The 24,710-nt window shown below is 43.7% G+C and overlaps 1 pseudogene; it reads left to right on the top strand.

The window, feature by feature from the left end:
• Window positions 1-246: 246 nt before the first annotated feature.
• The window catches only part of LOC115179278 (calcium/calmodulin-dependent 3',5'-cyclic nucleotide phosphodiesterase 1A-like), a 49,114-nt pseudogene continuing 24,650 nt past the window's right edge, over window positions 247-24,710 (top strand).

The following is a 24,710-nucleotide window of genomic DNA, read 5'->3' as shown; positions in this document are numbered from 1 at the left end:
GGCAAGGGATACTTGTTTCTGACAGTGATACTATTCAACCCATGGATGTCTATGCACGGCTTCAGTGACCGATTAATTTTCATGACAGAAAAACCCAGCTCCCACCAGCGGAAGACGGCCTGACATGTCCGACAGCCAGGGAATCCTGGATGTATTCCTTCATAGCCTCTTGCTCAGGGCGAGAGAGGTTATACAACCTGCTACTGGGGAGAGGAGCTCCAGGCTGAAGTTTGATAGCGCAGCCGTATGGCTGATGAGGCGGCAGAGATGGGGTGTGGTGCTTACTGAACACAGGAGCTAGGCCGTGATACTCTGGAGGAACAGAAGACAGGTCCGGGGGTTCTGGAATGGACTGGGGTACAGACAAGGCAGGTGGAAGGGCAGAATGTAGACAATTGGAATGACAAAATGTACTCCAAGTAGTTACCCTCCCGGTGGCTCAGTCAATCTGTGGATTGTGTAGCTTTAACCATGTATGATCCAGAACCAGGGGAGAGTGAGGACAGTCGATTATGTGGAAACTGCTCTTTTCCTGGTGATTTCCAGAGAGACGCAGGATAACAGGAACGGCTCTCTCACAGACATGGGAGAGGAGCTGTCCATTGAGAGCGTTGGCATCGAGAGGTGAATCGAGTGGAACCGTGTCCAGGCCCAACTGGTTAATGACACCTCGGTCGAGGAAGTTCTTGTCGGAGCCTGAATCAATGAGAGCAGACAGAGGAAAAGCCAGTCACTGCCACACAAGGTTGGCTTCAAGCAGGGGTCTGGGAGATGATGGGCAGGCGATTTGGCTCAACAGTATATCCCCAACTACTGCTGAGCCCCCTCTTTTGCTGGACGCAGGGAACAAGTGGAGACCAGGTGACCAACCTGGCCACAGTATAGACAGCTCCTAGTACTGATACGCCGCTGCCTTTCTTCTGGAGATAGACGGTCCGGCCGAGCTGCATGGATTCAGGATTAGAACATGCCTGGGGATGCGATGCAGTTGGAGGAGGAGAGCAAGTCACTGAAGCAGATGTAATGGGACATGCAACCCTACCTACCACATTCCCAAGATGGCGTAGCAGTGCAGATGTGTTTTGTTCGTCCTCTCGTGTACTTTTGTATTTTTCGTCCTTTTTTGTATATATTTCGATTTTAATTTTCAATCTCTTTCCATTTTAACTCATTTATACCTTCCGGTAACCTGCCTCACCCAATGTGATACAGAACCGCTATTATTTTACATTTTTAGACCTTATAGCAAGAGCCACCTAGCCATCAGAATCTAACCAGCTAATTTAGCTACAAGCTATTTAGTCATTGTTAGCCACTGCTAGCGACCTTTACCTTCTGCACAGATACCAGCCCTTTTTTTTAGCTTGGATAATACTCGCCAGCCTACCAGTATCGGACTATCTCTCCACTACAACACCGGATTCCTGCCATAATCCCTGGACCATTACTCCTGATCTTCACAGCTAGCTAGCACCCACCGAGTTACCCAGTATCGAAGCTATCTCTGAGGCCCACCTCCCGGCCTACTCAGTTGTTCACCCCAACCCCACCCAAACACGGCTAGAACCCACTACTCCACTGGATCCTTGCCGTAACCTCTGGACCTTGGCACCGGATCACCGCTGCTACCGAGTGGCTATAGTGGCTAACGCCCCATGCCCTGAAGCTAGCACCAGGTAGCCGTGAGCCAGGTGCATCCCCCGGCTAGCAAACTAAATTACTACATCTACAATACCTCTTTTGCCATCTGGCTTGGATCCTTTGTCGACACGGCGCCCCGCCACACCACCACGACTGGTCTGCCGACGAATACTCCATCCGCTGTGCCTCCAACCGGCCTCCGTCGGACGTCGGAGCAGACGCTTCTACTAGCCCCAGGCTACTAACTTTAAGCGCCGTGTCGCCCGCGTGCTAGCGTGGTAGCGACTACTCCGCAGCCTCCAAGTTCCATCTAACACTGCCCCCTGGACCCTATGATCACTTGGCTACATAGCTGATGCCTGCTGAACTGTTCATTAATCACGGTACTCCATTCTGTTTATTATTTGTTTATCTGTCGGCCCCAGCCGCGAACTCAGGCTGTGTGTGTAGTTAACCAACCCTCTCTGTCCAGTCAGGCCATTTTACCTGTTGTTGTTGTTTTAGCTGATCAGCTGTTGTCTCACCCGTTGTTGTCTAGCTAGCTCTCCCAATCAACACCTGTGATTACTTTATGCCTCGCTGTATGTCTCTCTCAAATGTCAATATGCCTTGTATACTGTTGCTTAGGTTAGTTATTGTTTTAGTTTACAATGGAGCCCCTAGTTCCACTCATCATACCTCTGTTACCTCTTTTGTCCCACCTCGCACACATGCGATGACCTCACCCAGTATAACCAGAATGTTCAGAGATACAACCTCTCTTATCATCCCTCAGTGCCTGAGCTTACCTCCGCTGTACCCGCACCCCACCATACCCCTGTCTGCACATTATGCCCTGAATCTATTCTACCACGCCCAGAAATCCGCTCCTTTTATTCTTTGTCCCCAACGCTCTAGGTGACCAGTTTTGATAGCCTTTAGCAGTACCCTCATCCCACTCCTCCTCTGTTCCTCAGGTGATGTGGAGGTAAACCCAGGCCCTGCATGTCCCCAGGCACCCTCATTTGTTGACTTCTGTGATCGAAAAAGCCTTGGTTTCATACATGTCAACATCAGAAGCCTCCTCCCTAAGTTTGTTTGACTCATTGCTTTAGCACACTCTGCCAACCCTGATGTCCTTGCCGTGTCTGAATCCTGGCTTAGGAAGGCCACAAAAAATTCGGAGATTTCCATACCCAACTAAAACATTTTTCGTCGAGATAGATCTGCCAAAGGGGGAGGAGTTGCAATCTACTGCAGAGATAGCCTGCAAAGTTCTGTCATACTGTCCAGGTCTATACCCAAACAGTTTGAACTTCTAATTTTAAGAAATAAGTCTCTCACTGTTGCCGCCTGCTATCGACCCCCCTTCGCTCCCAGCTGTGCCCTGGACACCATTTGTGAATTGATCGCCCCCATCTAGTCTCAGAGTTCGTTCTGTTAGGTGACCTAAACTGGGATATGCTTAACACCCCGGCAGTCTACAATTTAAGCTAGATGCCCTCAATCTCACACAAATCATCAAGGAACCCACCAGGTACAACCCCAAATCCGTAAACATGGGCACCCTCATAGACGTTATCCTGACCAACTTGCCCTCCAAATACACCTCCGCTGTTTTCAATCAGTATCTCAGCGATCACTGCCTCATTGCCTGTATCCGCTATGGGTCCGTGGTCAAACGACCACCCCTCATCACTGTCAAACGCTCCCTAAAACACTTCTGCGAGCAGGCCTTTCTAATCGACCTGGCCCGGGTATCCTGGAAGGATATTGACCTCATCCCGTCAATCGAGGATGCGTCATTCTTTAAAAGTAATTTCCTCACCTTCTTAGATAAGCATGCCCCGTTCAAAAAATACAGAACTAAGAACAGATATAGCCCTTGGTTCACTCCAGACCTGACTGCCCTTGACCATCACAAAAACATCCGGTGGTGGACTGCAATAGCATTGAATAGTCCCCGTGATATGCAACTATTCAAGGAAGTCAGGAACCAATACATGCAGTCAGTCAGGAAAGCAAAGGCTAGCTTTTTCAAGCAGAAATTTGCTTCCTGTAGCTCTAACTCCAAAAAGTTTTGGGACACTGTAAAGTCCATGGAGAACAAGAGCACCTCCTCCCAGCTGCCCACTTCACTGAGGCTAGGTAACACGGTCACCACCGATAAATCCATGATAATCAAACATTTCAATAAGCATTTCTCAATGGCTGGCCATACCTTCCTCCTGGCTACTCCAACCCCGGCCAACAGCTCCGCCCCCCCTGCAGCTACTCGCCCAAGCCTCCCCAGCTTTTCCTTCACCCAAATCCAGATAGCAGATGTTCTGAAAGAGCTGCAAAACCTGGACCCATACAAATCAGCTGGGTTAGACAATCTGGACCCTCTCTTACTAAAACTATCCGCTGCCATTGTTGCAACCCCTATTACCAGTCTGTTCAAACTCTCTTTCGTATCGTCCAATATCCCTAAAGATTGGAAAGCTGCCGCGGTCATCCCCCTCTTCAAAGGGGGTGACGCCATAGACCCAAACTGTTACAGACCTATTTCCATCCTGCCCCGCCTATCCTAAGTCTTCGAAAGCCAAGTTAATAAATATCAAATCAAATCAAATTTATTTATATAGCCCTTCGTACATCAGCTGAAATCTCAAAGTGCTGTACAGAAACCCAGCCTAAAACCCCAAACAGCAAGCAATGCATGTGAAAGAAGCACGGTGGCTGGGAAAAACTCCCTAGGAAAAACTCCTGAGAAAGGCCAAAAACCTAGGAAGAAACCTAGAGAGGAACCAGGCTATGAGGGGTGGCCAGTCCTCTTCTGGCTGTGCCGGGTGGATATTATAACAGAACATGGTCAAGATGTTAAAATGTTCGTAAATGACCAGCATGGTCAAATAATAATAATCATAGTAATTGTCGAGGGTGCAACAAGCACGTCCGGTGAACAGGTCAGGGTTCCGTAGCCGCAGGCAGAACAGTTGAAACTGGAGCAGCAGCACGGCCAGGCGGACTGGGGACAGCAAGGAGTCATCATGCCAGGTAGTCCTAGGGCTCAGGTCCTCCGAGAGAAAGAAAGAAAGAAAGAGAGAATTAGAGAGAGCATATTTACATTCACACAGGACACCGGATAAGACAAGAGAATACTCCAGATGTAACAGACTGACCCTAGCCCCCCGACACATAAACTACTGCAGCATAAATACTGGAGGCTGAGACAGGAGGGATCAGAAGACACTGTGGCCCCATCCGATGATACCCCCGGACAGGGCCAAACAGGCAGGATATAACCCCACCCACTTTGCCAAAGCACAGCCCCCACACCACTAGAGGGATATCTACAACCACCAACTTACCGTCCGAAGACAAGGCCGAGTATAGCCCACAAAGATGTCCGCCACGGCACAACCCAAGGGGGGGGCGCCAACCCAGACAGGAAGACCACGTCAGTGGCTCAACCTACTCAAGTGACGCACCCCTCCCATGGACGGCATGGAAGAACACCAGCAAGTCAGTGACTCAGCCCCTGTAAAAGGGTTAGAGGCAGAGAATCCCAGTGGGAAGAGGGGAACCGACAAGGCAGAGACAGCAAGGGCGGTTCGTTGCTCCAGCCTTTCCGTTCACCTTCACACTCCTGGGCCAGACTATACTTAATCGTAGGACCTACTGAAGAGATAAGTTTTCAGTAAAGACTTAAAGGTTGAGACTGAGTCTGCGTCTCTCACATGGGTAGGCAGACCATTCCATAAAAATGGAGCTCTATAGGAGAAAGCCCTACCTCCAGCCGTTTGCTTAGAAATTCTAGGGACAATTAGGAGGCCTGCGTCTTGTGACCGTAGCGTACGTGTAGGTATGTACGGCAGGACCAAATCGGAAAGATAGGTAGGAGCAAGTCCATGTAATGCTTTGTAGGTTAGCAGTAAAACCTTGAAATCAGCCCTTGCCTTAACAGGAAGCCAGTGTAGGGAAGCTAGCACTGGAGTAATATGATCAAATTTTTTGGTTCTAGTCAGGATTCTAGCAGCCGTATTTAGCACTAACTGAAGTTTGTTTAGTGCTTTATCCGGGTAGCCGGAAAGTAGAGCATTGCAGTAGTCGAGCCTAGAAGTAACAAAAGCATGGATTAATTTTTCTGCGTCATTTTTGGACAGAAAGTTTCTGATTTTTGCAATGTTACGTAGATGGAAAAAAGCTGTCCTTGAAGCAGTCTTGATATGTTCTTCAAAAGAGAGATCAGGGTCCAGAGTAACGCCGAGGTCCTTCACAGTTTTATTTGAGACGACTGTACAACCATCCAGATTAATTGTCAGATTCAACAGAAGATCTCTTTGTTTCTTGGGACCTAGGACAAGCATCTCTGTTTTGTCCGAGTTTAAAAGTAGAAAATTTGCACTCCATCCACTTCCTTATGTCTGAAACACAGGCTTCTAGCGAGGGCAATTTTGGGGCTTCACCATGTTTCATTGAAATGTACAGCTGTGTGTCGTCCGCATAGCAGTGAAATTTAACATTATGTTTTCGAATGACATCCCCAAGAGGTAAAATATATAGTGAAAACAATAGTGGTCCTAGAACGGAACCTTGAGGAACACCGAAATTTACAATTGATTTGTCAGAGGACGAACCATTCACAGAGACAAACTGATATCTTTCCGACAGATAAGATCTAAACCAGGCCAGAACTTGTCCATGTAGACCAATTTGGGTTTCCAATCTCTCCAAAAGAATGTGGTGATCGATGGTATCAAAAGCGGCACTAAGATCTAGGAGCATGAGGACAGATGCAGAGCCTCGGTCTGACGTCATTAAAAGGTCATTTACCACCTTCACAAGTGCAGTCTCAGTGCTATGATGGGGTCTAAAACCAGACTGAAGCGTTTCGTATACATTGTTTGTCTTCAGGAAGGCAGTGAGTTGCTGCGCAACAACTTTTTCTAAAATTTTTGAGAGGAATGGAAGATTCGATATAGGCCGATAGTTTTTTATAATTTCTGGGTCAAGATTCGGCTTTTTCAAGAGAGGCATTATTACTGCCACTTTTAGTGAGCTTGGTACACATCCGGTGGATAGAGAGACGTTTATTATGTTCAACATAGGAGGGCCAAGCACAGGAAGCAGCTCTTTCAGTAGTTTAGTTGGAATAGGGTCCAGTATGCAGCTTGAGGGTTTGGAGGCCATGATTATTTTCATCATTGTGTCAAGAGATATAGTACTAAAACACTTTAGTATCTCCCTTGAGCCAAGGTCCTGGCAGAGTTGTGCAGACTCTGGACAATGAAGCCCTGGAGGAATACCCAGATTTAAAGAGGAGTCCGTAATTTGCTTTCTAATGATCATGATCTTTTCCTCAAAAAAGTTCATAAATTTATTACTGCTGAAGTGAAAGCCATCCTCCATTTGCGAATGCTGCTTTTTAGTTAGCTTTGCGACAGTGACAAAAATAAATTTCGGATTGTTCTTATTTTCCTCAATTAAGTTGGAAAAATAGGATGATCGTGCAGCAGTGAGGGCTCTTCGATACTGCACGGTACTGTCTTTCCAAGCTAGTCGGAAGACTTCCAGTTTAGTGTGGCGCCATTTCCGTTCCAATTTTCTGGAAGCTTGCTTCAGAGCTCGTGTATTTTCTGTATACCAGGGAGCTAGTTTCTTATGACAGATGTTTTTAATTTTTAGGGGTGCAACTGCATCTAGGGTATTGCGCAAGGTTGAATTGAGTTCCTCGGTTAGGTGGTTAACTGATTCTTGTCCTCTGACGTCCTTGGGTAGGCAGAGGGAGTCTGGAAGGGCATCAAGGAATCTTTGGGTTGTCTGAGAATTTATAGCACGACTTTTAATCTTCCTTGGTTGGGGTCTGAGCAGATTATTTGTTGCAATTGTAAACGCAATAAAATGGTGGTCCGATAATCCAGGATTATGAGGAAAAACATTAAGATCCACAACATTTATTCCATGGGACAAAACTAGGTCCAGAGTATGACTGTGGCAGTGAGTAGGTCCAGAGACATGTTGGACAAAACCCACTGAGTCGATGATGGCTCCGAAAGCCTTTTGGAGTGGGTCTGTGGACTTTTCCATGTGAATGTTAAAGTCACCAAAAATTAGAATATTATCTGCTATGACTACAAGATCCGATAGGAATTCAGGGAACTCAGTAAGGAACACTGCATATGGCCCAGGAGGCCTGTAAACAGTAGCTATAAAAAGTGATTGAGTAGGCTGCATAGATTTCATGACTAGAAGCTCAAAAGACGAAAACGTCATAGTTTTTTTTTTTGTAAATTGAAATTTGCTATCGTAAATGTTAGCAACACCTCCGCCTTTGCCGGATGCACTGGGGTTTTGGTCACTAGTGTAACCAGGGGGTGAGGCCTCATTTAACACAGTAAATTCATCAGGCTTAAGCCATGTTTCAGTCAGGCCAATCACATCAAGATTATGATCAGTGATTAGTTCATTGACTATAACTGCCTTGGAAGTGAGGGATCTAACATTAAGTAACCCAATTTTGAGATGTGAAGTATCACAATCTCTTTCAATAATGGCAGGAATGGAGGAGGTCTTTATACTAGTAAGATTACTGAAGCGAACACCGCCATTTTTAATTTTGCCCAACCAAGATCGAGGCACAGACACGGTCTCAATGGGGAAAGCTGAGCTGACTACGCTAACTGTGCTAGTGGCAGACTCCACTAAGCTGGCAGGCTGGCTAACAGCCTGTTGCCTGGCCTGCACCCTATTTCATTGTGGAGCTAGAGGAGTTAGAGCCCTGTCTATGTTCGTAGATAAGATGAGAGCACCCCTCCAGCTAGGATGGAGTCCGTCACTCCTCAGCAGGCCAGGCTTGGTCCTGTTTGTGGGTGAATCCCAGAAAGAGGGCCAGTTATTAAATAGATCACTGACCATTCCGAATCCCACCGTACCTTCTCCGCTGTGCAATCCGGTTTCCGAGCCAGTCACGGGTGCACCTCAGCCACACTCAAGGTACTAAATGATATCATAACCGCCATCGATAAAAGACAGTACAGTACTGTGCAGCCGTCTTCATCAACCTGGCCAAGGCTTTCGACTCTGTCAATCACCGTATTCTTATCGGCAGACTCAATAGCCTTGGTTTTTCTAACGACTGCCTCGCCTGGTTCACCAACTACTTTGCAGACAGAGTTCAGTGTGTCAAATCGGAGGGCATGTTGTCCGGACTTCTGGCAGTCTCTATGGGGGTACCACAGGGTTCAATTCTCGAGCCGACTCTTTTCTCTGTATATATCAATGCTGTCGCTCTTGCTGCGGGCGGTTCCCTGATCCACCTCTACGCAGACAACACCATTCTGTATACTTCTGGCCCTTCCTTGGACACTGTGCTAACTAACCTCCAAACGAGCTTCAATGCCATACAACACTCCTTCCGCGGCCTCCAACTGCTCTTAAACTAGTAAAACCAAATGCATGCTTTTCAACCGTTCGATGCCCGCACCCGCCCCACCCACTACCATCACCACCATGGATGGTTCAGACCTAGAATATGTGGACCACTACAAATACCTAGGTGTCTAGCTAGACTGTAATCTCTCCTTCCAGACTCATATTAAACATCTCCATTCCAAAATCAAATCTAGAATCGGCTTTCTATTTCGCAACAAAGCCTCCTTCACTCATGCCGCCAAACTTACCCTAGTAAAACTGACTATCCTACCGATCCTCGACTTCGGCGATGTCATCTACAAAATAGCTTCCATTACTCTACTCAGCAAACTGGATGCAGTCTATCACAGTGCCATCCGTGTTGTTACCAAATCACCTTATACCACCCACCACTGCCACCTGTATGCTCTAGTCGGCTGGCCCTCGCTACATATTCGTCGACAGACCCACTGGCTCCAGGTCATCTATAAGAATATGCTTGGTAAAGCTCCACCTTGTCTCAGTTCACTGGTCACGATAACAACACTCGCCCGTAGCACACGTTCCAGCAGGTATATCTCACTGATCATCCCCAAAGCCAACACCTCATTTGGCCGCCTTTCACTCCAGTTCTCTGCTGCCAGTGACTGGAACGAATTGCAAAAATCACTGAAGTGGGAGACTTTATTTTCCCTCACCAACTTTAAACATCAGCTATCTGAGCAGCTAACCGATCGCTGCAGCTGTACATAGCCCATCTGTACACTGCCCACCCTATCTACCTACCTCATCCCCTTACTGTTTTTATTTTATTTACTTTTCTGCTCTTTTTGCACACCAGTATCTCTACATGCACATCTTCATATGCTCATTTATCACTCCAGTGTTAATCTGCTAAATTGTAATTATTTGCTCCTATGGCCTATTTATTGCCTACCTCCTCATGCGTTTTGCACATACTGTATATATATACTTTCTTTTTCTACTGTATCATTGACTGTGTCTACTGTATCATTGACTGACTTGTCTGTGTCACACTGCTTTGCTTTATCTTGGCCAGGTCGCAGTTGTAAATGAGAACTTGTTCTCAACTTGCCTACCTGGTTAAATAAAGGTGAAATAAAAAATAAAAAAAATAAAATACCCTCTCCCTCCGACGCTGACGGAGATGTTTGTCAATGCGGATAGTGAGAGAAATTAGTTTGTCAAGTCCATCAGGCTCCTCTCTGGACAACAACTCATCCTTGAGGGTCTCAGTGAGTGCGTTCTGGAATTCTCCCTGAAGGGCCTCCTCATTCTAGCTGCTCTCTGGGGCGAGGGTGCGGAACTCACATGCCATTTCAGCCACACTCTGGGAGCCTTGATGAAGGGACAGGAGTTGTTTAGCGGCATCCTTTCCATAGACCGGGTGGTCAAAGACCTTCCTGATCTCCTCCATGAATCTACCATAGGAGAAGTAGATGGGTGACTGTCTCTCCCACAATGCAGTGGCCAAGGGAAGCGTTTCTTCACGGAGGCAGCCAAACAGAAAATAAATCTTGGCTCGTTCACTAGCATAAGAGTAGGGCTGTTGCTCAAATACTAGTGAATATTGCACAAGAAAGGCTCTGCAAGCGCCGAGATTACAATCGTAGTAGATGTAGTAGAAAGTGATGGGTTAGAAAAAGCCTACCAACACATAAAGTCAAATTTAACATCCATATATGGCCAGCTATGTAAACTTTAACATTGATTTATCCTGCAATAGAATAAATAGTTATTCAATTGGTAACATACAATTTTCTCTTCTCTTATGCCTCCCTCTCTAGGGTAGGTGGGACGAAATCGTCCCGCACTATTCAACAGCCAGTGACTCATCAGAGCGCCAAATTTAAAACCACAAAATGTCATAATTCAAAGTTCTCAAACATACGACTATTTTACACCATTTGAAAGATAAGACTCTCGTTAATCTAACCACATTGTCCGATTTCAAAAAGGCTTTACATCAAAAGCAAAACATTAGATTATGTTAGGAGAGTACATAGACACAAATAACCACACAGCCATTTTTCAAGCAAGCATATATGTCACAAAAACCAAAAACACAGCTAAATGCAGCACTAACCTTTGATGATCTTCATCAGATGACACTCCTAGGACATTATGTTATGCAATATATGCATGTTTTGTTCAATCAAGTTCATATTTATATCAAAAACCAGCTTTTTACATTAGCATGTGATGTTCAGAACTAGCAACTAGCATACACACCGCAAACTTCCGGTGAATTTACTTAATTACTCAGCATAAAACGTTCACAAAATACATAACAATTATTTTAAGAATTATAGATACAGAACTCCTTTATGCAATTGCAGTGTCAGATTTTAAAATAGCTTTTCGGCGAAAGCACATTTTGTAATATTCTGAGTAGATAGCCCGGCCATCACGGCTAGCTAATTTGACACCCACCAAGTTTGGCCCCCACCAAACTCAGATTTACTATAAGAGAAATTGGATTACCTTTGCTGTTCTTCGTCAGAATGCACTCCCAGGACTTCTACTTCAACAACAAAATGTTGTTTTGGTTCGAAAAAATCCATAATTATATCCAAATAGCTCCGTTTTGTTCGTGCGTTCACGTCACTATCCGAAGGGTAACGCGCGAGCGCATTTCATGACAAAAGATTTCAAAATATTCCAGTACCGTACTTCGAAGCATGTCAAAAGCTGTTTAACCTCTCTAGGGTATGCGGGACGAAATCGTCCCACCTACTCAACAGCCAGTGGAATCCCGTGGCGCGTTATTCAAATACCTTAGAAATGCTATTACTTCAATTTCTCAAACATATGACTATTTTACACCATTTTAAAGACAAGACTCTCATTAATCTAACCACACTGTCCGATTTCAAAAAGGCTTTACAACGAAAGCAAAACATTAGATTATGTCAGCAGAGTACCCAGCCAGAAATAATCAGACACCCATTTTTCAAGCTAGCATATAATGTCACAAAAACCCAGAAGACAGCTAAATGCAGCACTAACCTTTGATGATCTTCATCAGATGACACACCTAGGACATTATGTTATCCTCTTACATCTAGATGTTCCGCTAGCGGAACGTCTGCTCCAATATCCAATGATGGGCGTGGCGTGAAATACAAACTCCTCTAAAATCCGAAAACTTCAATTTTTCAAACATATGACTACTTTACAGCTATTTAAAGACAAGACTCTCGTTAATCTAACCACACTGTCCGATTTCAAAAAGGCTTTACAGCGAAAGCAAAACATTAGATTATGTCAGCAGAGTACCCAGCCAGAAATAATCAGACACCCATTTTTCAAGCTAGCATATAATGTCACAAAAAACAAAACCACAGCTAAATGCAGCACTAACCTTTGATTATCTTCATCAGATGACACACCTAGGACATTATGTTATACAATACATGCATGTCTGTTCAATCAAGTTCATATTTATATCAAAAACCAGCTTTTTACATTAGCATGTGACGTTCAGAACTAGCATTCCCACCGAACACTTCCGGTGAATTTACTAAATTTGTCACAGAAAATGTCATACTCTTCGGCGAATATGTCGTATGGGAGATAGAAGGACCAAGGCGCAGCGGAAGTGTGGATACTCATATTTTAATGTTCAAAAACAGGAGTAGAGCATCCACTGAAAAAACAAAACAATAAACAAAGCAATGGACGGTACTCACAATGTGACGGTGTGGCAGGCTAAACCAAACAAAGCAGTGCTCACAACAATTCCCCACAACCCCAAAGACAAACACACACACCTATATAGGACTTCCAATCAAAGGCAACTATACACACCTGCCTTCAATTGGAAGTCCCAATCATCCAACCAACATATACAAACACAAACCTGCCACGTCCTGACCCCAAAACTAAAACACTAGCTCCATCTGCTGGTCAGGACGTGACAAAATTATTCACGATAAACGTTCACAAAAAGCATAACAATTATTTTAAGAATTATAGATACAGAACTCCTCTATGCACTCGATATGTCCGATTTTAAAATAGCTTTTCGGATGAAGCACATTTTGCAATATTCTAAGTACATAGCCCGGCATCACAGGGCTAGCTATTTAGACACCCAACCAGTTTAGCCTTCACCAAAATCACATTCCTATAAGAAAAATGGTCTTACCTTTCCTGTTCTTCATCAGAATGCACTCCCAGGACTTCTACTTCAATAACAAATGTTGGTTTGGTCCAAAATAATCCATCGTTATGTTCCATCAACGACGTTTTGTTTGTGCGTTCTAGACACTATCCCAATGGTAAATCACGGTCGGGCGCATGGCGCAGAATGTGACAAAAAATTTCTAAATATTCCATTACCGTACTTCGAAGCATGTCAACCGCTGTTTAAAACCAATTTTTATGCAATTTATCTCGTAGAAAAGCGATAATATTCAGACCGGGAACCTGCATGTCTGTAAACTGAGGGAAAAACCGAAAGACGGGGGCGGGGCAGGTCACGAGCCTAAGCATTTCTCCACTGATAGAGCACTTAGCTTTTGCTCTCGTGTGTTTCAGCCAGGGCTTTGAATTACGTCATTCCTGTTTTTCCCGGGCTCTGAGAGCCCATTGGAGACGTGGGAAGTGTCACGTAACAGCAGAGATCCCTTGTAATAGATAGAGAGAATCAACAAGGGCAAGAAATGTTCAGACAGGGTACTTCCTGAACAGAACCTTCTCAGATTTTTGCCTGCCATAGGAGTTCTGTTATACTCACAGACACCATTCAAACAGTTATAGAAACTTTGGAGTGTTTTCTATCCAAAGCTAATAATTATATGCATATTCTAGTTTCTGGGCAGGACTAATAATCAGATTAAATCGGGTACGTTTTTTATCCAGCCGTGAAAATACTGCCCCTAGCCATAAGAGGTTATAACCTCTTAGGGCTAGGGGGCAGTATTTACACAGCCGGATAAAAAACGTACCCGATTTAATCTGGTTACTACTCCTACCCAGTAACTAGAATATGCATATACTTATTAGATATGGATAGAAAACACCCTAAAGTTTCTAAAACTGTTTGAATGGTGTCTGTGAGTATAACAGAACTCATATGGCAGGCAAAAACCTGAGAGATTCCTTTACAGGAAGTGGCCTGTCTGACCATTTATTGGCTTTCTTTGACATCTCTTTCCAAAAAAAAGGATCTCTGTGGTAACGTGACACTTCCCACGGCTCCCATAGGCTCTCAGAGCCCGGGAAACTGCTGAATGTCGTCATTGCAGCCCCAGGCTGAAACACATTATCGCCTTTGTCAAGTGGCCGATCAGTAGACAATGGGCATTAGGCGCGTGCACTGGTCGCCCCCGTCTTTCTTTTTTTTCCCTCTATTTAGCTAAACGCATATTCCCGGTCGGAATATTATCGCTTTTTTACGAGATAAATTGCATAAAAATTGATTTTAAACAGCGGTTGACATGCTTCGAAGTACGGTAATGGAATATTTTGAAATTTTTTGTCACGAAATGCACCATGCTCGTGACCCTTATTTACCATTTCGGATAGTGTCGTGAACGCACGAACAAAACGCCGCTGTTTGGATATAACGATGGATTATTTGGGACCAAACCAACATTTGTTATTGAAGTAGAAGTCCTGGGAGTGCATTCTGACAAAGAACAGCAAAGGTAATAACATTTTTGTTATAGTAAATCTGATTTTGGTGAAGGCTAAACTTGCTGGGTGTCTAAATAGCTAGCCCGTGATGGCTGGGTTATCTACTTAGAATATTGCAAAATGTGCTTTCACCAAAAATCTATTTTAAAATCGGACATATCGAGTGCATAGAGGAGTTCTGTATCTATAATTCTTAAAATAATTGATATGCTTTTTGTGAACGTTTATCGTGAGTAATTTAGTAAATTGTTAGTAAATTACCCGGAAGTTTGCGGGGGTATGCTAGTTCTGAACGTCACATGCTAATGTAAAAAGCTGTTTTTTGATATAAATATGAACTTGATTGAACAAAACATGCATGTATTGTATAATAAACCACTGCCTTTGCCATTAGAAAAGCTGAGAGAGTCACTTGGGTCCACGTTATCCACTGCAAGAAGGTATGTACACATATGAGCACTGCTGATCACACACAGAGTTAGGAGAAGAACCGAGTACCAACAGGGTCCGGGGGTTGCCTCCTTAACGAAGATTCCCTATCCCGACCGTTCATCACTGTGTGTGCTCCTACAGGTTTGAGTATGGGGCAGTACCTAGCAGATCGACTAAGGGCAGGAGGGGGTTGGCGGCTTTTGGGAAGAGTAGAAACTCTGAGCTGCATCATAGTCTAATCTTTCTGATACATTCAGATCCACCACCTTCCAGTACTAATCATACGATACCGTTGTCATTGAGAAGTAAAAGATAAACTATATAATACACAGATGAGTGACATACAGAATAAGGAATCAAAGAAGATCAAGAAGTAGAATTTAAGGTAAACATTAAAACCTCTTGACGGGCTCGTCCGGTATGCGGGACGGACATCCAGCGAAAAATCCTATCGCCATTAGCATAACGAAATTTTATATATATATTTTTTTCAAATATAGGACTATGTTATATCGTTTTATAGATACACCTCTCCTGAATCGAACCACGTTGTCCGATTTCAAAAAGGCTTTACAGCAAATGCAAAACATTAGATTATGTTAGAGGAGTATATCGTAAAAGTAGCCACATAGCCATTTTCCGACCAACCACATGCATCACAAATAACCAAAAAACAGCTAAATGCAGCACTACCTTTGACAATCTTCATCAGATGACACTCATAGGACATCATGTTACACAATACATGCATTCTTTTGTTCGATAAAGTTCATATTTATATATAAAAACAGCATTTTACATCGGCGCGTAACGTTGACTAACTATTTTCCCTCAAATGCATCCGGTGAAACAGCGCTACAATTTACTAAATTACTATTCAAATTTTTTTTTTAAATGTAATATTGTCATTCTAAGATTTATAGATGAATATCTCTTGAAAGCACCTGTAATGCCAGATTTAAAAATAACTTTACTGGGTAATCACACTTTGCGATAAAAGGGGATGCGATACTCAGAAAATAGGCTAGCAATACAGGTCAGCGCCATCTTGGAACAATCGCATATCAAATCTAGTCTTGTATACTATTGTCAATAATCCCTTACCTTTGATTATCTTCATCAGAAAGCACTTCTAGGTATCCCAGGTCCACAACAAATGTATTTTCGTTCGAAAAAGTTAATCCTTTATGTTCTAATAGCTTGTTCTTGTTAGTGCGTTCTGAAGGCTGCACCAAAAGTTCCGTCGTGCGCGGGACTCCTCTTTCGAAAAAATGCATTTTTTTTAATTTAGGTTCGTTCAAACATGTCAAACGTTGTATAACATAAATCTTTAGGGCCCTTTTCAACCAGAGCTCCAATAAGATTCAAGGGGGACGATTGCATTGTCTTTCAAAACTTTTCGAAAGGGGAGGGTAGCCAGGGGCGCCGGCATCATAATGGTGATGGCCCTCTCCATGTGACCACTTTCCACAGCGTCTCATTCAGTCAGTTTTCACAGTAGAAGGCTCAAATCACTTTTTAAAGACTGGGGACATCTAGTGGAAGCAATAGGACGTGCTCAATGAACCATTGCTCACTGTGTGATTTACAGGCAAAGTGATGAAGTTGAGTCCGCAATTCAGAATTCCACTTCCTGTTACGATCGGTCTCGGGGTTTTGACTGCCATATGAGTTCTGTTATACTCACAGACACCATTCAAACAGTTTTAGAAACTTTAGGGTGTTTTCGATCGACAAGTATTAATTATATGCATATCCTAGCTTCTGAGTTTGAGTAGGAGGCCGTTTAAAATGGGCACGATTTCTTTAAAAAAAATCGCTGTAGTGCCCCCTATCCTAGGCGAACGTTAAGAGGTTAAACCATTTCCTGGGGAAGCAGACAACTGTACAGGAATTGGGGTTGGCCAGATAGAAGTACTTAGCCAACCCACCTCGTTTCACCTTAACTCCTGATGAGTACCAGTGTTATAGATAGAAGAATGGCACTGAGAACTTAGATGATTTTAATGGCTGAAAGGTAATCGTTAATGTGACTGACTTAGGTTTGAAAGATGAATAGAAAATTCTTAACCTCACAGCACCTATAACTGATGTAGGGTGGGCTAGTACCAGCAAAGGACGCATGCGACAGAAATTACCACAAAGGGTGGTTAGGAACTTGCGCCCTGGGGTTATAGGTCCAACCAGTTCAAGTTTGTCATCAGAGGCTAGGAGGCTAAAGTAGGCACAGGAGTTTTGACCAGGATGGGAGTAGCTTTGTCTAGATGGATGCTATTGGCATCCTCAGGGAAGTTCCAGATGAATACAAAGCGATGAATCAAATATGTGAAGACTTTAACACTACATTATTTTGGTGGTTGACAATAAATAAAAATGTGGATTGGATTAATGACATCTTTTATAATCAACAGAGATTCATGAATGAAACCGGGGATGCAGTAAAGAGGTTCTCTGACCGTTTATCCACCACCTCCCTCATGACCTGGTAAAATAGACTGACTCTCGATATGTTATTGGCAGAAGAGGGCGGTGTGGGTAGAATGATTAGGTTCATTGCTGCACGTACATTCCTGATAACACAGCTCACTTTTGGGAAATGGAAAAGTGTTGTAAGAACTATATTATGGGCTGCTTTCACCTGTATGAGTGTGTTTGTGTTGTGTGGTTGTTGTTTGGTCCCTTGTGCGAGAGGTCTCATTTCCAGGGTTCTGGAGAGATCAATAACGGAGCAGATGGTGAGATATGGACCGAGTCCAAGTTCAGACCAGTGGGACGACAAATACCTACCGCCGAGCCTGGTGGAGGATTCATTCAATTATGAGGAGCCCATGCTAGATGAGACCATCTTTAGAGTTTCCTGAATTAGTTTGATTTTGTGCAACATTTCTGAATTAGTTTGATTTTGTGTGAAATTTCTGTATCCAACAAAAATAGATGTGTTATAGTCTATGTGAAATATTTAGCCAATCGGGTGGAAATTATATGATTAAAGATTTGACTAAATGATTTCACTCAGAAACTATATAACCTGTTGAAATGTATTTGAAATTATAAAGGCTATAATAATGGGTTAAAAACTATATTCCAATACTGTGTGTGAGTAAGATGCTGTTACCACTTCAAAAGGGCAGAGTTGATAAGACGACCTTGGAAAAGGAACAGGGGGAGAAGAAAAACGCTTGCTTTGGTTTTCTATCTTTTTATCTCGTGTGAAGTATTTGTCTTTCCTTATGTGTGGGTTTGAAGTTCCTGGGTGGCTGGTAGCCAACCTAGTAAAAGTTAGGTTTAGCTGGAAGGACGGAAGGGATTTTATTATCGTTATTGCTTATTAATAAAAGTGTGATATTTCTGGGTTTTAGTGAGTGACACCCTAGCGGGTGTCAAAAGGAGGAATCCTAAATTTCTCTGAAATTTCTTACGGGGAAATGTTCACACCCAGAGGGTGTGAAAAGGGGGATTGTTGGAAATTTCTTACGAGGAAATGTTCACACTCAGAGGGTGTGAAAAGGGTGATTGTTGTGGTGCATAGCTTATGAATACATTAATGTTAAACATAACAGGTTTGTGCTGTGCTGACATGGATTGAGAACCATATAATAAGATGTGACTAATGGGAGGGCTACTAGGGTGTAGGCTGAGTTAGACTCGTGACACACACACACACACACACACACAGGTGTATGTGAGGAACTGGTAGAGTGGAAAATAACTGTAGCATAATAAAAAGACTGTCCTTGGGTTTGCTGACTTTTGGGTGAAAAACACGAAGATAAGCTGGAAGACAACTACGCCTGGCAACAGTGATGCGTCAAGAGGCTGGGACCAGCCTGTGCGCCTGCGATAGGCTGAGCAAGTCTAAACCACTCTCAGCCTCTACTCTGACAGGCCCGCTCTGAGCGGGAACTATCTCTGTCAGAGTATTAAAGAAGAACTTTGTGTTTGAACAGTTAGTTCTCTGTTTGCCCTGCGTGGTGTTACAGGGAACCTGTGTACACAAAGATTGCATTTACCATTTATCGCTTGACTAATTCAATTGAATAAAAAAGCTGAGAATATATTCAGTGACTTAGTGTTAAATTCTGTTCTGATACCAGATTCGATTGACGCAACCCAACACTTCCCATGTCTGGAATACACTACCATCAGACACACATAACTGCACCACCTATCACACTTTCACAAAAAAATGAAGACATGGCTAAAGGTCAATCAGATTTGTGAATCCCTAGCTGTGTATTGCCGCTTTCCATGTTGTCTGTTGTCTGTAGCTTGTGAGGTGTGGAAACACTTTGCTGCTTTTATGGACTTTGTCTTGTTGATTTTTGTGCTATGTTGCTCTGTCTGCATGCTATGACGCAGCCGTCATACCGCTCAGGAAGGAGATGCGTTCTGTCTCCTAGAGATGAACGTACTTTGTCCGATGACGCTCTGCGTGTGCTCTGTGTGTGCTCACTGCTGATTGATTGTCTGTATTGTAATTGTTTTTAATAACCTGCCCAGGGACTGCGGTTGCAAATTCATCATTGGATAACCCTTTTGCAATTATGTCAGCACAGCGGAAAACTGTGCTAACAGTAACAAAAGAGAGAGGAGTACCTCAAATAAATACACAGGTGCAAAATGATTAGCACACGGGATGAGACCTGTAATCATCTGCGCAATCCACAAGGGCACAAAAGCCCACAACACACAGCACAGGTACTCACACGCACCAACGGACATTGGAACAATAATTGACCCCCCAATGGAAACCAAAGGGCACACTTATAGAAGTACTAATCAGTGGGAATAAGGGACAGGTGTGCGTAATGAAAGCTTGGGAGGGATCCATGACACATACAGTGGTTTAGCAGATGATATTGCGAGTGTAGCGAAATGCTTGTGTTTCTAGCTCCGACAGTGCAGTAATATATAACAATTTCACAACATATACCCAATACACACAAATCTAAGTAAAGGAATGGAATTAAGAATATATACAATTGAAGTCGGAAGATTGCATGCACTTAGGTTGGAGTCATTAAAGCTCATTTTTCAACCACTCCACAAATGTCTTGTTAACAAACTATAGTTTTGGCAAGTTGGTTAGGACATCTACTTTCTGCATGACACAAGTAATTTTTCCAAAAATTGTTTACAGACAGATTATTTCACTGTGTCACTAGTCCAGTGGGTCAGAAGTTTACAAGTTGACTGTGCCTTTAAACAGCTTGGAAAATTCCCAAAAATGATGTCATGGCTTTAGAAGCTTCTAATAGGCTAACTGACATCATTTGAGTCAATTGGAGGTGTACCTGTGGATGTATTTCAAGGCCTACCTTCAAAATCAGTGCCTCTTTGCTTGACATCATCAGACCTCAGAAAAAAATGTAGAGCAATTTCCAAACGCCTGAAGGTACCACGTTCATCTGTACAAACAATAGTACAGAAGTATAAACACCACGGGACGACGCAGCCGTCATACCGCTCAGGAAGGAGATGCGTTCTGTCTCCTAGAGATGAACATACTTTGGTGCGAAAAGTGCAAATCAATCCCAGAACAACAGCAAAGGACCTTGTGAAGATGCTGGAGGAAACAGGTACAAATGATATATATCAACAGTAAAACGAGTCCTATATCGACATAACCTGAAAGGCTGTTCAGCAAGGAAGAAGCCACTGCTCCAACTGCCATAAAAAAGACAGACTATGGTTTGCAACTGCACACGAGGACAAAGATCGTACTTTTTGGAGAAATGTCCTCTGGTCTGATGAAACAAAAATAGAACTGTTTGGCCACAATGACCATGGTTATGTTTGGAGGAAAAAGGGGGAGGCTTGCAAGCCAAGGCCACCATCCCAACCATGAAGATATGTGGATATAATGAAGCAACATCTCAAGACATCAGTCAGGAAGTTAAGCTTGGTCGCAAATGGGTCTTCCAAATTGACAATGACCCCAAGCATACTTCCAAAGTTGTGGCAAAATGGCTTAAGGACAACAAAGTCAAGGTATTGGAGTGGCCATCACAAAGCCCTGACCTCAATCCTATAGAAAATGTGTGGGCAGAACTGAAAAAGCGTGTGCGATCAAGGAGGCCTACCAACCTGACTCAGTTACACCAGCTCTGTCAGGAGGAATGGGCCAAAATTCACCCAACTTATTTTGGGAAGCTTGTGGAAGGCTACCTGAAATGTTTGACCCAAGTTAAACAATTTAAAGGCAATGGTACCAAATACTCATTGAGTGTATGTAAACTTCTGACCCACTGGGAATGTGATGAAAGAAATAAAAGCTGAAATAAATCATTCTCTCTACTATTCTGACATTTTGCATTCTTAAAATAAAATGGTGATCCCAACTGACCTAAGACAGTGAATTTTTAGTAGGATTAAATGTCAGGAATTGTGAAAAACTGAGTTTAAATGTATTTGTCTAAGGTGTATGTAAACATCCGACTTCAACTGTAAATATATGGACGAGCAATGTCAGAGCGGCATAGACTAAGATACCGTAGAATAGTATAGAATACAGTATATACATTTGAGATGAGTAATGCCAGATACATATTTAAACATTTTTAAAGTGACTAGTGAGGGCAAGTCTATGTATATAGGCAGCAGCCTGTATGCGCTAGTGATGGCTATTTTACAGTCTGATGGCCTTGAGATTGAAAAACAGCTTCTGTCTCTCTGTCCCAGCTTTGATGCACCTGTATTGACCTCGCCGTCTAGATAATAATGGGGTGAACAGGCAGGGGCTCGAGTGGTTGTTGTCCTTGATGATCCTTTTGGCCTTCCTGTGACATCGGGTGTTGTAGGTGTCCTGGAAGGCAGGTAGTATGCCCCCGGTGAGAGGTTATTTCCCTGATGCGTTGATGCCCTGCGGTTGTGGGTGGTGCAGTTGCCGTACCAAGCGGTGATACAGCCTGACAGGATGCTCTCAATTGTGCATCTGTAAACGTTTGTGGGTTTTAGGTGCCAAGCCACATTTCTTCATTCTCCTGAGGTTGAAGAGGTACTGTTGCTCCTTCTTCACCACACTGTCTGTGTGGGTGGACCATTTGAGTTTGTCTATGATGTGTACGCCGAGGAACTTGAAAATTTCCACCTTCTCCACTGCGGTCCTGTCAATGTGGATAGGGAGGGTGCTCCCTCTGCTGTTTCCTGAAGTCCACGATCATCTCCTTTGTTTTGTTGACATTGAGTGAGAGGTTATTTCCCTGGCACCACACTCCCAGAGCCCTCCCTGTAGGCTGTCTCGTCATTGTTGGTAAACAAGCCTAATTCTGTTGTGTCGTCTGCGAACTTGATGATTGAGTTGGAGGCATGCTTGGCCATGCAGTCTTGGGTGAACAGGAAGTACAGGAGGGGGCTGAGCACGCACTCTTGTGGGGCCCCAGTGTTGAGGATCAGTGAAGTGGAGGTGTTGTTTCCCACCTTCACCACCTGGGGGTGGCTCGTCAGGAAGTCTAGGACCCAGTTGCACAGGGCGGGGTTCAAACCCAGGGCCTCGAGCTTAATGATGAGCTTGGAGGGTACTCTGGTGCTGAGCTATAGTCAATGAACAGCATTCTTACATATGTATTCATCTTGCGTAGTGTGATGGCGATTGCATCGTCTGTTGATCTATTGGGGCGGTAAGCAAATTGAAGTGGGCCTAGGGTGATAGCTAAGGTAGAGGTGATATGATCCTTGACTAGTCTCTGAAATCACTTCATGATGACAGAAGTGAGTGCTATGAGGCGATAGTCATTTAGTTTTAGATACTTTTGCTTTCTTGGTTACAGGAACAATGATATTGCCTGGTCCCAGATTTCTTGCCAACTCCTATGGTAATTTGGCCAAACAGCAGAAACTGAGATCTGGGACCCGATTAGTATGATGCTCTAATCAAAGCAACAGTGAAGTTCCTATAATGACTAGCAATTACTCTCTGAGACTGACATCAGTTATTAATGGGACAGTACCCCAAATGACAAAATGTTAGATTCTGTCACGGTTTCCCAATGCTAAAATTTTAAGTCATGTCAAGTCATGATACCAATATTAGCATTTTTATCACATGTTCAAAACATCTACAAGTTACTTTGTTGAGCTTCACAATCAATTTTAGAAACTTTCGGATGATTTGGACATGATGAATGAAAAATTCTATCGGTACCATGACTTGAATGGGATTTGTGCCCCAAATGTTAAAATGTTAGCATTTGGAAACAGTGCCAGGGAAATAAAACCAAAGCATTGTGTCACGACTTCCTCTGAAGTCGCTCCCTCTCCATGTTCGGGCGACGTTCGGTGGTCGACGTCACCGGTCTTCCAGCCATCATCGATCCACCTTTCATTTTCCATTTGTCTTGTCTTCCCACACACCTGGTTTCAATTCCATCATCACATGCTGTGTATTTTACCCTCTATTCCCCCATGTCCAGAATTGTTATTTGTAAGTGCTTGTGCACGTTATGTATGGTGTGTGACGGGTTTTGTTCCCATTTATTGATTGTTCTGTTTTCCGGTGGTTTTTACAATTAAACTGCGTCGTTGTAAAACACAATTTTGCTCTGCTGCGCCTGACTTCTCTGCCGCCAGTACGCACCTCTTACACATTGATTGCTCTCATACATTGTCCATAGACTGCTTACAGGGTAAAGGGTCACACACATCATACCGAATGTGGATCTCCCGTTACCGATCGTTCAGCACTCATGCTGTTGAAGTTAGACTGCTGTCACGACTCCCGCCAAAGTCGGTCCCTCTCCTTGTTCGGGCGGCGTTCGGCAGTCGACGTCACCGGTCTTCTAGCCATCGCCGCTCCACCTTTCATTTTCCATTTGTTTTGTCTTGTTTTCCCGCACACCTGGTTTACATCCCCTCATTACTCTACGTGTATATTATCCTCTGTTCCCCCCATGTCTGTGTGTGGTATTGTTCGTTCGTTATGTGCTACAGGCTGGTTTTGCACCGGGTATTGTTGCAACCCGTGGTTTTGTTATTTGTACCTATTTGTGTAATTTGTGTGCTATCGCTTTATCCCTTGGGCCGGAGTGTTGTGACGCAGTTGTGTCCGGCTGTTTTCCTCTGCCTGAATAAAGTGTGCCTGTTCACTCATCTCTGCTCTCCTGCACCTGACTTCCTTCGACCACACTCTGACAACTGCTTATATTTTCACATGATTCTACATGTAAAATCGGGTTGTACTCAGTTCGCAAATTACGTCTGGCACTCTGTTCAGAGGGGCTAAGTAATCTCGGGAGGCAAACGGTATTGGTGTGTCTGAGCCTTCAGGAAAACAATGTGTTATTTTGTAATTTGGGTGAAAAATCCCTTTTAGACTATGCCCTATGTTCCTTATAAAGCTGTCAAACTCAGTAAATGTTTAAAGTAGTATTTTCTCTTGTTGCCTGCAGGATGTGGACAAGTGGTCATTTGATGTCTTTGTGCTCTATGAAGCTAGCAGGGAATATGCACTCAGATATGACCTGATCAACCGCTTTCGGGTCAGATGTTCAAAAATATTCTCATCAATCAGACTTGGGTTCAAATACTTTGAACGTTGTCCTGAGTCTGCCTAGAGTGCCAGATGGGCAGGTTTGCCGTTTTGACACTTTTTTATATTGGTT

The sequence above is a fragment of the Salmo trutta genome, chromosome 39, assembly GCF_901001165.1.
Source record: "Salmo trutta chromosome 39, fSalTru1.1, whole genome shotgun sequence".
Lineage (NCBI taxonomy): Eukaryota > Metazoa > Chordata > Actinopteri > Salmoniformes > Salmonidae > Salmo > Salmo trutta.
The sequence above is the reverse complement of the archived record's forward strand: the minus strand, read 5'-3'. Positions and strand labels throughout refer to the sequence as shown.